The sequence below is a fragment of the Lithobates pipiens genome, unplaced genomic scaffold, assembly GCF_037356315.1.
Source record: "Lithobates pipiens isolate NorthernLeopardFrog02 unplaced genomic scaffold, aLitPip1_a1.2 Scaffold_1, whole genome shotgun sequence".
In the NCBI taxonomy this organism is placed as follows: Eukaryota; Metazoa; Chordata; class Amphibia; order Anura; family Ranidae; genus Lithobates; species Lithobates pipiens.
In genome coordinates, this window is record NW_027507685.1 from 27,762,956 (window position 1) to 27,779,594 (window position 16,639).

Below are 16,639 nucleotides of genomic sequence, written 5' to 3' on the forward strand. Positions count from 1 at the left end.
TCCTTTCAGCATGGTGGGAAGTAGGGATGAGCTTCGTGTTCGAGTCGAACGTACGTTCGACTCGAACATTGGCTGTTCGTGCGTTCGGCGAATTCCGAACGTTTTGGCCGTTCGCGTCAAAATTCGAGTGACGCACGCGCGGACCACAATGCACTGCGTTGGCGCAGTGCATTGCTGCCCGATGATTGGCCAAGCATGCACTGTGACCCCGCATGCTTGGCCAATCGCAGCGCCGGCAGCGAGGAGAGCCATGATTGGCCACAGGCATCCTGCCTGTGGCCAATCATAGCTCAGGCTGTGTAGTGCACGCCCCACACTATATAAGGCCGCCTTTAAGGCGGCCTCCTGTAGTGTGTTACTTTGCATCTGCAGCAGTGGGTGTTCTGTGTACCTTCAACACAGTACACACCAATCGTTTTTGGCTGATTTCCTATCTTGCTGCTGTGTAGTGGTTGTTGTCTGTGCCCTGACTGCAGTATACACCACTATATTCACCTCACCTATATAGCTAGTGATCTAGCTTTAACCACTTAACAACTGCCCATTGCCGATTAACGGCTTCAGGGCGGTTGTTTAACTCAGAGAGGCCGTTAATTAACGGCCTCCCAGAATTCTGCTCTCGCGTGCCCCGAGGTGTGCGCACTCGAGAGCATCCGTGACCGCCGGGTCCATAGGACCCGGCGCATCACGGTAAACGGCCGCTCATAGCGGCCGTTTACCACGTGATTGCTCCGTCAAATGACGGAGTGATCACTTGGAAACAAACCGGCGTCATGTTATGACGCCTGTTCCTCCCTCCCCTTTCTGTACCGATCGGTACAGCGGAGGGGAAAGAGATCGGTGTCAGCAGCGATGTGGGCTGCATCTGCAGTGCCCACATCGCTGCTCACCGAATTTAACCCCTCAATTCCCTGCCAATACTCTGCAATACCAGTGCATACTCTGCAGTACCCTGCCATTACTCTGCAGTACCCCGCCATTACTCTGCAGTACCCCGCCATTACTCTGCAGTGCAGTACCCCGCCATTACTCTGCAGTGCAGTACCCTGCCATTACTCTGCAGTGCAGTACCCTGCCATTACTCTGCAGTACCCCGCCATTACTCTGCAGTACCCCGCCATTACTCTGCAGTGCAGTACCCCGCCATTACTCTGCAGTGCAGTACCCTGCCATTACTCTGCAGTGCAGTACCCTGCCATTACTCTGCAGTACCCCGCCATTACTCTGCAGTACCCCGCCATTACTCTGCAGTGCAGTACCCCGCCATTACTCTGCAGTGCAGTACCCTGCCATTACTCTGCAGTGCAGTACCCTGCCATTATTCTGCAGTACCCCGCCATTACTCTGCAGTACCCCGCCATTACTCTGCAGTGCAGTACCCCGCCATTACTCTGCAGTGCAGTACCCTGCCATTACTCTGCAGTACCCCGCCATTACTCTGCAGTACCCCGCCATTACTCTGCAGTGCAGTACCCCGCCATTACTCTGCAGTGCAGTACCCTGCCATTACTCTGCAGTACCCCCCATTACTCTGCAGTAACCCCCATTACTCTGCAGTACCCCCCAATACTCTGCAGTACCCGCCATTACTCTGCAGTACCCCCAATACTCTGCAGTACCCTGCTATTACTCTGTAGTACCCCGCCAATACCCCGCCAATACTCTGTAATACCCTGCCATAAATTGCCATACCCAGCCATACTCAGAGATACCCAGCCATACTCGGTGATACCCTGAAATACCCAGCCATAGACGCCCCCCACCCCTCACCGCCCTCCGGTGCTTCTACCAACTCGCCAGTACGATCAAAGCCAGAATCTTTTTTTTATTTTTTATTTCAGGCTTCCCAGCCTAGAGGTGAGATGTGGGGTCATATTGACCCCCCAGATTTCACTGTAAAGAGGACCTGTCACCCCATATTCCTATTGCAAAGGATGTTTACATTTCTTGTAATAGGAATAAAAGTGATCAAAAATATATTTTTGGGAAAAAAAATGTCAAACTAAAATAAATAAAGTAAAATGAACAATAAAAAAATAAAATAAAAATTAAAGCGCCCATGTCCCCATGTGCTCGCATGTGCCACACATGTAAGGTATCGCCGAGAATGTTAGAGCGAGAGCAATAATTCTAGTCCTAGACCTCCTCTGCAACTCAAAACATGTAACCAGTAAAAAAATATTTAAAGCGTCGCCTATGGGGATTTTTTAAGTAGCGACGTTTGGCGCCATTCCACGGGCATGTGCAATTTTGAAGAGTGACATGTTTGATATCTATTTACTCAGCATAACTTCATCTTTCACTTTATGCAAACATTGGGCTAACAAGTGGTTAATAATAGAGCTTGCAGTCAGTAGTGTTAGGAGATAGTGCGTGCTGTCTGCGTGCTCTGTACCCAGTACATACCGCTATAATATAGGGCAGGCCCCTACTTTCAAACATCCAACTTACAAACATCTCCTACTTGCAAACGCAAGGAGACAGCAGCAAGTGAGATGAAAAAAGATGGACGACAAAACAAATTATACAGGGGTGATAACCCTTCCCTATGTTTTCCAAAAAGCTTAAAGATAGTTTTTTTGACTGGAGCTACACTTTAAAAATGTACCGGTTGAAAATGACAAACAGATTCAACTTAACACAACAAACCTACACAGTCCCTGTCTTGTTTGCACCGCCTGTATACTGCTGTTCTGAGTATATAGGGCCTGGGGGCCACACGCATTTCCTTTTTTTAATATGGGTAAGGGGTTCCCCTTAATATGCGTACAAGACCCAAATAGGCTGGTAATGGGCAGGGAGGGCTACCCATGCCATGTTTCTCAATGATTTTCAACCATATTGCAGGAACCAGATATAACATTAAAACCGCAAGCAGTTTTAAATGGTGTTATTTCCGTTTAATGTCATTTTGTGCAGGGACTGTTCTAAACAAGGGAAACACGTGGCACTTCACAGGCATACTACAGACACCCCGCAGGCACCATATTTAAAGGAATATTTCACTTTTTTTTTCACTTTAATCGTCATTAAAATCAGTGCTCCCGCCAAAACGGTAGTTTTTAAAACTTTTTTTTGCAGTGACCCATGTCCCCTGAGGCAGGAGGCAGGTCGCCAAACCCTTTTTAGGACACTATCTTGCATATTAGCCGTTAAAATTAGCACTTTCCAATTCGAACGTTCGAGTCCCATAGACTTCAATGGGGTTCTAACGTTCGTACCGAACGCGGGGGTCGTTCGCAAGTTCTGGTGCGAACCGAACCGGGGGGTGTTCGGCTCATCCCTAGTGGGAAGTCTCTGGATACCACGACCCTGTGGAGGTGAGACTAAAAGTGTAGATTGCAGCAGTCATTACTTCACTTCAGGTAAGACCGGTGGTCAGAGGACTTGTGGGCGGTAGACATTTTGCCGAGTTGAGAGCAGGGTTAGATGTATCCATTTCTGCTTCCAGGGAAATGAGCTTCAGGGATATAAGGATCTTCTCCCCTTCTTGAAGATTGGTGAAGGCATAATGCTTGCTTTTGAAGTAAAATTTTACAGCAAATGGAAAGGTCCACCAGTACTTAATGTCCTTTTGGGCTAGGACTGATAGGAGGGGTTTCAGGGCCCGTCTCCTCTGGATCATAAAGGGGGACAAGTCTGCAAAAATAAGCACTGGGTAACCTCTACATGATATATGTTTCATTGCTCTGGATTGCTTCATTATCTCCTTTGACCTGGTAGAAGTGAGGTTTTGGGATGATGTCCCTAGGGGAACCAACCTTTCTTGGGGGGCCCAAGGCTCTATGGACTCTGTCCAATTCCGTGCGGTGTTGTGGGATGTTGGGGATCAAGGATTTGATTATCTCCTGGGTTGCCTGGGAGACATTATCAATGGACTCAGGCAGGCCTCTGAGCCTAAATCTGTATCTTCTGAATATGTTTTCTAGCTCATCGATCCTAGAGATAGCATAATTGAGCCTGTCTTGCAGTGTCTGAATCTGGTCAGAGTTTTGGTTAGTGTTGCCACCGTCATGTCCAATTTGCTCTCAAAGGCTTCCATCCTTGAACCCAGATTCTGGAAATCAGCTTTGATGTGTTTAGTTATCTTTGCTGCTATGGAGGCAAGCCCTCTCTACAGTTATTCTCTTATTAGTTATTAGCTTTAGGAAGAGATCGCCTGGATGGATGTATGTGTATTGAGCTGGGGTGCAGGGAAGGAATCCTCCTGGTGTGGTGTGCTGAAAAGAGGCCAGATTGCTTGATGGTGTGTGTGTGTGTGTGTGTGTGTGTGTGTGTGTGTGTGTGTGTGTGTGTGTGTGTGTGTGTGTGTGTGTGTGTGTGTGTGTGTGTGTGTGTGTGAAGAGAGTACATCTGGGTGTCCTTATAGAGTTTGTAACACATGTATTTTCTCTTTATATTTTGTTTGCAAAATAGATGTGTTTTACAGCAAGCATTTTTTACTTTTGTTTCTTTATTTTTTGGCTGAAATATTTTTGTTGTTGTCAATGTGTGTTGTTTGTAGGTTGTAAGTTTTACTTTGATTTAATTGTCTGTGCTGTATTTTGCTAAATCTTCCTCAAAATGTTGTGACAAATAAAAGTTTAAATCAGTGCAGTCCTTTTAACTCCTGTTAATTTCCTCTGCAAAATGGTCTGACCTCAAAACCATATTTTGTTAGTGTCTCAAATTAACATACATGTGTTTTGTGCTTTCCTTGCTCTTTTCCAAGTCCTGTTTTGTTGCCCAATAAAATGTGTAGCAAATTTTTATGCTTTATGTATTTTGTTAATAATTTGTTTTGCAGATGCATGCTCAATCCAAGTAATGCGCTTTACACCCCCCCCCCCCCCACACACACACACACACATTTTCATGCAACAGATTTCCCAGCTGCAGCTTAAAGAGGGAGTCCCGCAAAAAAAAATCCGCAATTATCGCAATCGGTTGCTATAGCGGCTAATGATAATTACTGTCTTCCCCCACTGGGAGGAGACAATTGCTTGGCAGGAGGGATTCCTGCATCAACAGTGTCTGAGTTAATGGGGGAATCGTGCAAATTTATTTCCTGCAACCCATGGCCTGTCTTACACACTTTGCTGATGATTTGCCCCCAATAGAGGTTTAGGAATAGAATGCAACTCTATACCATCTGGTACATTGAGCTCTTTCAATGCACCCTAAGGTTTAATCCACCCTAGGTGGATTGAGGCAAAGTTGGACTACATAAATCAGTTTACCTCTCGTGGGAAATATCTTTGGCTAAATAAAAATGGTATTTCGATGACACTATATGTATGAAATCATTTGAACAGTAGGCATTATGCATGGAGTGAATGAACTCAACATATATTGGATGATTCCACAATATGATTAATATTAATATTTGTGGCTGCTTGATTGTTATATGCAAAATTAATGTATGCACTTTTGAGGTTCAGTGATTGGTTTTGGTGATTAAGATATGGCCTGTCTATACATTATATTTGAAGATTACTGCCAGCCATTAATACAAAGGTAGATCAAATACAGTGTAATAAAATTATATATTGGGTTTTTTCTATGAATAATGAGTGATTTTAATTTTGTATTTTCATAATAAAGTGATACTTGTTATTTGCACTTTTAAACCAGGCTCTATGGATGGTAGAGGTTTTTCATATATTTGTAAGTCCTTGGTAGCCCTCCCTATTAGGGAGTTGTAAACCTTTTTGAATTAGACTGTGTTACCTTGGAGTGATTCCAAATTCATTACTTGGGGTTTGGTAGCCCCATTGTTGTTCCTTATTTTTTTGTTTACGCATAAGAATATGGTATCATGAGAAAACAGCAAAATCCCTAGTGAGTCATGTAGAGGGCCCTTAAAAGGCTTTATGACCGACTTCTAAGTGGTCATTATTTTGTGGTAAGTGGATTAGTTTATCTTGGATTCAGTGGAGGATTCAGAGTAAAATGAAGTGACACCGTTTTTAAAAGAAATGAACTGTTGTTATAATGATAGCCAGAAGGAGAGTAAGGGGGAAAAAAAAGGAATGTGGTATCATAAACACTTTCCTCTAATCTCTTCCAAAGATGGACACTCTAGGTCAGACTCTCTGGGAAGAATCATGTCATATGTTTTTTATTGTAGAGAAGTAAACCTTTCTAACATTATATACCGTTTTTGGTCAATAAAGAAAATAAGAAAATGTAATGATATGCACCAGACATACAGTCCTTACTTCTTCTTTAGCTGTTTGTTTTTTCACAACAGCTGTGAAGTTTCCAAAGAGGCACATAATATTTGCTGAGGTTCTGTGTATATAAGCTCACCTTATGGCACTATCATTTTTAAATTGACCTAAAAACATTGTATGAGCCAGTGAAATACAGTTTCCCATATATTGACATACAGTTGATTTGAGGATATCCTGCTGAGTTGCTTTATTTTTATTGTCAAGTGGGTGCTACATCTGTGCTTCTGCACTTATCAGATGCTTCTCAAACGCCTCTAGAACCTTTTGCACTTCACGTAAGTAGAAACTGTAACAATAAGCCATTTACAGAAAGATTTATCCTCCTTCACTGTCCTTGAAGAAACATCAGTTTCATAGCGTTCGGTAAATTCTCTTCAAAGGATAACTCCACTTTCATGGGGGAGAAAAAATAGCAAGCAAAGAAAAAATAGTATGGTGTATACAATTGCAACACAAGTCATATTGTAATTGAATGTTATTAAAAATTATCTTTCTTTTTCAATATGCAGCTGCTGTAATGGTCTGAAAATGCAATGCGATATTGCTAACTGGAGGTTTTCTGTACATAGAATGTGTACAGAACCCCCTCAGAAACATCAATTCCTGCTTGTGTGATTGGCTCACTGATTTTCCTAAAAGTCTGCATTAAGATGCAATTCAGAATTCCGACATCCCCTACAACAAAAATGCAATAGGAAATAATGTCTATAGGGATGTAGGCCCAGCAGCTATCCTCAATAGTGCCATGAAGCTGCTGCAGCAGATTGATAATTATGAAACCACTCCCACATGGACACAGAGATTCACTTTCCCACGTGGACACAGAGAAACACACATGGATTTCTTCAGAATAACAAAATGTAGGAATCTGCAACAAAGTTTGTTATAACCCTTGCAATGCACATAGATCACCCAGAGGGGAATGTTTTTTACTCAACTAAAGTGAAGTTACATTTTAAAGCAAAGAGGAACTAGTGAGAAATGTTTTTTAATGGGCAATATGATTAGTATTAAAGTGATATTAAAGGTTTTTTTTTTTTACTCCCGGCTATTTAACAAACTCCTTTTTTGGGTTTTTTCCACTGCTGTGTGATATGTTATTCCACACTGAATGAATTACAAGTGGTGAATAACTATACCAATGGAATTCAATGTAATCTGATAGGAGCTTCATATATTTGGTTTTATAACTGCTTTGTACCAATTGTTTTCATTTTTTTCATTCTTTCCATTTTATACTTTTTATTTATTTTTATTTTTTTTGACCATGCTGTATGGAATTTTTTAATAAATTAATTTTGGTGGTTTAAACTACTACACTATGGTAGCTGCTTTTTGTTTCCTCTGAGGATCCATTATATCACTACAAGCCATAAGTATAAAGGGAATTATCCCAGGCACAAGACACACGGACCAGATAAAGGAAGAGGACGAGGTGAACGTAGCCAAGTGGATATAGAGGAATTACACGCTTTTAACCCCTTTGGGGTACAGGGATCTGGTGAGTGGGGACCCAAGAGGGGGAGCACACAAGTCACCGGATTTCTTTGATCAAGCACTAAAGTCACCTTAATCTACTTTACCACCTCGGACTTACTCTACAGTTTTCTGAGCTGATATACACATTTTTTTGCACATTTATTTTTTATATGTACTTTTCATATATATCTTTATATATATATATTTTCTATATATATATTTTCTTTACCATATTTTTATATATTTTTTGTATTTTTTTGCACTTTTTGCACTCTCTGGGGGGTTTTTTTTGCAAATTTTTTTTTTTTACTTTTTTGCACTATTGCACTTTATATACATAAGAAATTGGTTTTGCACAATCTTTGAACTTTATTGGCACATGAACAATTTGCTGAAGGTGTCTGCTCTGTACTTATACATACATATTGTGGACTAAGCTGAGGATATAGGAGCATCTTTATTGTAATAACACCTGTCTTCCTTATATTTCTTGATTTACTCTCTATGTTATATTCATTTATTATTATTATCTTGATATTTTGTAACAGTTCATACCTAATTTCTTGTGGCAGTATGCTTATATAGGATAGTGTGTGCAATCCTAGCCGTATCACTGTGTATAGACTATCTGGCACAAAACAGTTTAGGCCTGGTGCATACTGTACATTATTTGCTATCTACATTAGGCATATTAGGCATATTGGCACAACATACCAATCTCCTGGTAACTCAATCAAAATAGGGGGGTACATAATGCATGCCTTTTGTCTTCTGTACCTTTGCTAACTCTATGAGATATTAGATATTTTTTTGGGTGCTGTTCGTTCCCCTCTTACCTAGTGGGCCTCTCCCCCTGATGGTTGGGAGGGTCCTGGAGAACAGCTGTTTTTAGAAATCCTTCTATTATGGATATAATTTATAGAACTTGAGGTAGCACCCTGGACCCTATCCTTCTTTTTATATAATCAGTTGCAACTCCACCATCCGACTCCACCATCCGATATCTGGCCATTCTTCCCTACGTCCACATAGAGGAATTCATAAGTCGCCGACACCACTGCCAAAAACACTATACTACTATAACCCTTAAGCCCCGTACACATGAGCGGACTTTTCAACATCCAAAGTCCGTCAGACCGAGTCCGTCAGACTATCCGATCGTGTGTGGGCTGCAACGGACTTTAGCTTCGCAAAAGTCTGACGGACTTTAGAAATGAAGCATGCTTCAAATTTTCCCGACGGAACTCCGCCGGACCCGGTCCCCTTCGAAAAATTTGCTCGTGTGTGTGCTACTCCGACGGACTAAAACCGACGCTAGGGCAGCTATTGGCTACTGTCTATGAACTTCCTACGTCGAATCCAGTCGTACGTCATCACGTTCGACTCCGTCGGAGTTTGGTGTGATGGTGTGTGGTCAAGTCCGTTCGGTCGAAAAGTCCGCCAGAACTCCGTCGGAACTCCGTCGGAACTCCTTTGGAGGTCTGTCAGACTTAATCCCTCTCGTGTGTACGGGGCATTATAGTTCTAATAGAACGATCCCGAGTTGGGGGGTGGGATGATATGGACATGTTTCTCATCTATTGCCCCCCCCGCACTTGGGAAAGTCCCACTGCTGGGCAAATTGGGAGGCCACAGTCTGCCATTCTTGTGGGCTGGAAGGGAACTGTGGAGTCAAACAAAAAAAAATTGTACTTTTGCACATAACATTGCAAGCAGATTAGACACAAACATTCTTGTCCAATATAAGTAGAACATTTATTGAAATGAGTATTTAAAGTCAAAAGTATAAGGTACACTTATCAGATTCCTCACCCCCTCTGATGGCCCAGTGTAAAAATTTTATGGCGGGGGGGAGAAGTTTTGGACAGGTAATGTCTCCACTTCATTGAGAGCTGAATGCATAAATAATGTGTATTACTTTGGCCAGCGCCTCCTTACTTACACTATTGGCAGCCCACTGGACAGGTAAGAAGTGTCATAATCCAAAAATATAAATACACACTGTCCAAATTGAAGCAAATTTTTACATTCTGCAATTACCTATCAAGATAATAGGAGAACAAAACTTTAAACAGTACCATTTAAAAGTATTCAGGCAGGCACTTGCACTACATGCTTTGGTGAATTCATCCATAAATATGAACACAAAAGGTAGGTATAGTGTGTATGGGCTTGGCAAAGTCAGCAGATAGAGTATTTTTATCTGTTGACTTAGCGGTTGGGCTGAGGGAGGGTTCAAAATTAGTTTTGGCCCCCCAAAAAAATATTCTTGCACGCTGCCTGAATTTAAGGACGAAAATAACATTTGGACACATTTTAGGGGGTGTTTAGGGTAAGCACTAGAATGGACCATACAAAATACATTGTTAAGTGACTAGGCTCAGTGTGCATGGACCCAGGATAGCATGCTGGGGAGGTTAGTGAAGGCAAATATGCATGAAGGACAAAAAAGGAGCATTAGCAAACATTAAATATAAAGAATGTGATGTTAAAGGATAAAACTTACCTTAATATAGTCCTTCTGCAGGACCAGAATTATGGCAGAACAGGTCTCTGGAACAATGATTCCCAGAGCCTGGGGGGAGATCTCAGTCCTGAATTTAATATCCTGGAGACTTCTCCCCGCCGCCAAGTACCGCAAGGTGGCGACGAGCTTCTGCTCGGGAGTAATGGCTTACTGCATGCAGGTGTCCTGCTTCGTAATATAAGGGAGCAGCAAATCCAACAGATGGGGGGAAAACAGGGTCCGTCATCCAGAGATAATTTCTGAAATCATCAAGATTATTCTCCTAGATTACCCGCAGCAAAGGCATGTGGGAGAATTGGTCATGCTGGAGTAACCAATTTTTGGTCCATGAACTCCTCCTCGCCCTGTTCATGGACTGGACTTGGATAAAAGCAAGAAATCCAACACCAAGCCCAACAACAGCATGAGCTCTCTGACGAGAACGTAACCGCAACATGGCTAGAAAGCGCTCGGTTGGTCAGAATGAACTGAACGCACTGAAAATCAGAAAGGGCCTGAGAAGAACGAGCTGAAAATCAGAAACTAGCAGACAAGAACGCACTGGAAAACAGAAGCGAACTATAAATAGAACACATTTAAAGACAGGAACGAACTAACAACATGCAATCAAAAACAGCTACGAACCCGCAAGCACAAACTGACAGGCAGAAACAAACTGAAAAGCACGAGGCTGAAAAGCGTGAATCATCTCTCACAAAACTTCTACTAACACAAGATAAACACGAGATTAGTAGAAGGAACCCAAAGGGTGGCGCATTGGCTATTGAACTTCCTTTTTATAGTCTTGTTGTACGTGTTGTACGTCACCGCGTTCTCACGTTTGGAATTTTAGCCCAACATTTGTGTGAACGTGTATATGCAAGACAAGTTTGAGCCAACATCCTTTGGGGAAAAAAAGCACGGTTTTGTTGTTGGAAAATCCGACCGTGTGTACATGACATTAGATTGTACACAGGTGGACATCATTTCACTAATTATGTGACTTCTGATGGTAATTTGTTGCACCAGAGCTTTTTATGGGCTTCATAACAAAGGGGGTGAATACATACGCACATGCCAATTATCATTTTTTTATTTCTAAAAAATAGTTTTATGTATATATTTTTCTAAAGGAACTTAGACTATTGTATTCTTTTTTTTTTTTTTTTTTTTTTTTTGAAAAAGAAAGAAAAGAAAAACCAACACTAAAATTGACATCTACTTGGTTATCATTGCCAACTTATTCTACTACCTTATCTCTTTATTTAACTCCTTATTTTGTTAGATTTTTCCACACCCACCCTTCCATCTTCTCCCCATCTGTTGACCTTCCCCATACCCACTACTCTTTATTCCATTAATGCTTGGGAATAATGCTTCGTCTTTTTAAATATTCTCCACTTTTCCCACGTTCTACGGTATTTTATCATTTTATTTTCCTCCATTTTTCTTAGGTATTCCATATTATTGATATATTCTATTCTTTGTATCCAATCTCTGATCAGGGGTTGTTTCACCTGTAACCAATTTTTTGGTATTAAAGCTTTTGCGGCATTGAGTAAAACGGGTGTTAATGAGTTTTGTATACTTCTTTTGAAATGCTTACTCGTTTTTACATCTACCCCTAAAAACAAACATTCCCCTGGGGTTAAAGGTATTTTTTGCCCTGTTATTTTCTCTATATATTCTGTAATTTTACTCCAATATTGGTTTATTACTGGGCATTCCCACCAGAAGTGGAATATCGTTCCCGGTTTTCCACATTTTCTCCAGCATAACTTGGAGTTGGATGGTTCCATTCTATGTAATTTATCTGGTGTTAAATGCCATCTCATTAGGCATTTATAATTTACTTCCATTGATCTTATATCAAATACAGAATGATATACTGAGTTAATCATTTGGGTCTCATCAACTTCATAACCCAAGTCCCTCTCCCATTTAGCTATGAATGGGATATGTCCTTGGCCTTCTATTTCCGATAAACAGTCATATAGCTGTGAGACACAATGTTTAACTGCTCTTTTCTTTGTACATAATTTTTCCATTGCTGTTAACCTTTTTTTCATTTCTTATTGGTTTTGGGATGGAATTAACGAAGTGCTGAATCTGGAGGTATTCCCAGTCCTTCAATATTTGCCAATTGTGCTTCGTCATTAAATCTTGTTTTGACATTATCTTCCCCTCCCTTATAATGCCTTTTAATTGTAAGTCCCTCATTCGATTCCCTAGTGATGTGTCGTGCCCTGGTGTAAAAAAACTCGTTCCCTCCAGAGGGATTAATGGTGAATTATATTGCTATTTGTTTTTACGCTGTGTTGTGTCCCATTTTTTTAGTGCCGTTAAAGTGATTTCGTGCGTCCTACTACTGATTGCTCTAAATTTTGGTGGAATCCATATGTTTTTTTTTAATTGTGACCCGGTCAATATCTCCTCTATTTTTGCCCATTTCTTTTTCGTGTTTTGATTTGTCCATTCAACCAATCTCGTAAAAATAATTGCTAAATAGTATCTGTAAATGTCAGGTAGTGCCATTCCTCCCCTATTTTTTTCCTAGTTAATAAATTAAATTTTATCCTGGGTTTTTTATTTTGCCAAATAAATTTTGAAAATAATGTTCTTAATATATTAAAAAAACCTATAGGAATATTTATCGGAAGCATTTGCATTTTGTATATAATTTTTGGTAATACCACCATCTTCAGCACATTGATTCTTCCCATCCAAGATATTTTTCCTTTATTTAACTTCATTAATTCCGCTTTGACTTCGTTTATCAACGGGACATAATTAGCTTGATATAACCCCCGGATTGTTTTTGTTATTTTGATCCCTAAATATGTTATTTCTTTTTTTTCCCATGTGAAAGGGAATTTATGCCGTATCTTTTCTTCCTCATGCAGATCTAATCCGATATTCAGGATAACTGTTTTAATTGGGTTTATTTTGAAATTAGAAAGGGCCCCGTAGTCTCTGATCTCCTTCATCATACCTGATAGAGATGTTTGGGGGTTGATCAAGTATAGGAGTATGTCGTCCGCGTATGCCGCCACTTTATGTTCTTCCCCCCCCCATTCTTATACCTTCTATGACTGGGTTGTTACGAATTTTTGCTAATAAGGGTTCCAGAGCTAACACATATAGCAATGGCGAAAGGGGACACCCCTGTCTTGTACCATTCTGCATATCGAACGCGGACGACATACTCCCATTTACCCCCACTCTGGCTGATGGATATGTATATAGATTGTTTACCCATTTTAGCATTTTTGGGCCAAGTCCCATTGACTGTAATGTTTCCATTATAAAGCTCCAATCGACTCGGTCAAAAGCTTTTTCTGTGTCGATCGAGACCAAAATCATTGGAGGATTGGTTTCCTTATCATTCCCCATTAATAACAGCGTTCGCAAACTGTTATCGCGGCCCTTCCTCCCTGGTACAAATCCTGCTTGATCTTCGTTGATCAATTCTGGGAGTAGGTTTTTTATCCTCGTTGCCAACACTTTTGCATACAATTTAATATCCGTATTCAAAAGTGCGATTGGACGGTAATTAGAGCAACTCGAAGGATCTTTACCCGGTTTTGGAATTAGTATGATATTAGCTAGGAGTGATTCTTTCCTCGGGAGCTCCTCCTCTGCCAGTTTGTTCCAGAGTTTACATAACTGTGGGACCAACAGCTGTTTGAATTTTTTATAATACCTGATGGTGAAACCATCTGGTCCTGGGCTTTTCCCGTTGGGCATGTCCTTTATTGCATACTCAATTTCCTCTGGAGTGATTGGAGCCTCTAGGCTATTAGACATTTCGGGGGTTATCTTTGGTAGATCTACTTCCCTCAGGTATTCTTGTATTTTAATTTTCCTGGTCTCCTTCTGACTTTCAGTCTCCTTGTTCCTGATTGAGTATAGGGCGCTATAATATGTTTTAAACGCGTTTGCTATTTCTGATGTTCTGTATTTTATTTCACCATTCGCGTTTTTGATTTTTTCTATATAATTAATAGCTTTTTTATCCCTTACTATTCTGGCCAATTGTTTCCCGGTTTATTACCCCACATGTATCTTTCTTTAGCTACGTGTTTATAGGTTTTTCTTACTTCTTGCTCCAATCTATTGTTTAGTTGCATACGTTTATGTATTATTTATTTATATGTGTTTTTATCGAGTTGACCCTTATGTTTTTGTTCTAATAAATAAAGTTCTTTTTTTAAATCGTTTAGCTTCCTTTCACTCTCTTTTTTTACCCAGGATCCTATGGATATTAATTTCCCCCTGATTAGGGCTTTGTGGGCCTCCCAGAGTGTAGCCCTTGGGATCTCCTCTGAGTCATTGGTTAGAAAATATTGTTCAATTTCATATATAATAGTGTTTTCTGTTTCCACATCTTCCAGAAGGGACTCATTTAGTCTCCATAACCCTTTACTATATTCTCTTCCTAGATCTTTTAATTTTATTATTACAGGTGCGTGATCCGAGAGGGTTATACAGTGGTGTGAAAAAGTGTTTGCCCCCTTCCTCATTTTCTGTTCCTTTGCATGTTTGTCACACTTAAGTGTTTCGGAACATCAAACCAATTTAAACAATAGTCAAGGACAACACAAGTAAACACAAAATGCAATTTGTAAATGAAGGTGTTTATTATTAAAGGTGAAAAAAAATCCAAACCATCATGGCCCTGTGTGAAAAAGTGATTGCCCCCCTTGTTAAAACATACTATAACTGTGGTTGTTCACACCTGAGTTCAATTTCTCTAGCCACACCCAGGCCTGGTTATTGCCACACCTGTTCACAATCAAGGCATCACTTAAGTAGGAGCTGCTTGACACAGTAAGGTCCACCAGAAGATCCTTAAAAGCTACACATCATGCCGAGACCCAAAGAAATTCAGGAACAATTGAGAAAGAAAGTAATTGAGATCTATCAGTCTGGAAAGGGTTATAAAGCCATTTCCAAAGCTTTGGGAATCCAGCGAACCACAGTGAGAGCCATTATCCACAAATGGGGAAGACATGGAACAGTGGTGAACCTTCCCAGGAGTGGCCGGCCGCCCAAAATTACCCCAAGAGCGCAGCGACGACTCATCCAAGAGGTCACAAAAGACCCCACAACAACGTCCAAGGAACTGCAGGCCTCACTTGCCTCAGTTAAGGTCAGCGTTCATGCCTCCACCATCAGGAAAAGACTGGGCAAAAATGGCCTGCATGGCAGAGTTCCAAGGAGAAAACCACTGCTGAGCAAAAAGAACATCAAAGCTCGTCTCAATTTCTCCACAACACATCTTGATGATCCCCAAGACTTTTGGGACAACATTCTGTGGACCGATGAGACAAAAGTGGAACTCTTTGGAAGGTGTGTGTCCAAGTATATCTGGCGTAGAAGGAACACTGCATTTCATAAAAAGAACATTATACCAACAGTAAAATATGGTGGTGGTAGTGTGATGGTCTGGGGCTGTTTTGCTGCTTCAGGACCTGGAAGACTTGCCGTGATAAAAGGAACTATGAATTCTGCTGTCTACCAAGAGATCCTGAAGGAGAATGTCCGACCATCTGTTCGTGTACTCAAGCTGAAACGAACTTGGGTTCTGCAGCAGTACAATGATCCTAAACACACCAGCAAGTCCACCACCGAATGGCTGAAGAAAAACAAAATGAAGACTTTGGAGTGGCCTAGCCAAAGTCCTGACCTGAATCCTATTGAGATGTTGTGGTATGACCTTAAAAAGGCCGTTCATGCTCGAAAACCCTCTAATGTAACTGAATTAGGACAATTCTGCAAAGATGAGTGGGCCAAAATTCCTCCAGGATGCTGTAAAAGCCTCATTGCACGTTATCGCAAACGCTTGGTTGCAGTTGTTGCTGCTAAGGGTGGCCCAACCAGTTATTAGGTTTAGGGGGCAATCACTTTTTCACACAGGGCCATGATGGTTTGGATTTTTTTTTCACCTTTAATAATAAACACCTTCATTTACAAATTGCATTTTGTGTTTACTTGTGTTGTCCTTGACTATTGTTTAAATTGGTTTGATGTTCCGAAACACTTAAGTGTGATAAACATGCAAAGGAACAGGAAATGAGGAAGGGGGCAAACACTTTTTCACACCACTGTAGATCCTATTTTAACTTCCAATATATTTTCTAGTAGTTCATGGTCTACAAATATATAGTCCAATCTAACATACATATCGTGTACTGTGGAATAGTATGTGTAATCCTTTTTCCTTAAATTAAGTATTTGCCAGGTGTCCATTAATTGATGCTGCAGCATCTTCTTTTTCAAGGTTCTATGTTGTTTGATTTCGTGTACCATGCCCAGTGAAGTGCTATCTATATACGGATCCATGGCGAAGTTTAGATCCCCTCCCAAGATTATATGGCCCTGTTTGCATGTTTCTAAAATATTCAGCGTTTTGTTTAAATATTTCTTTGGGCCTTTA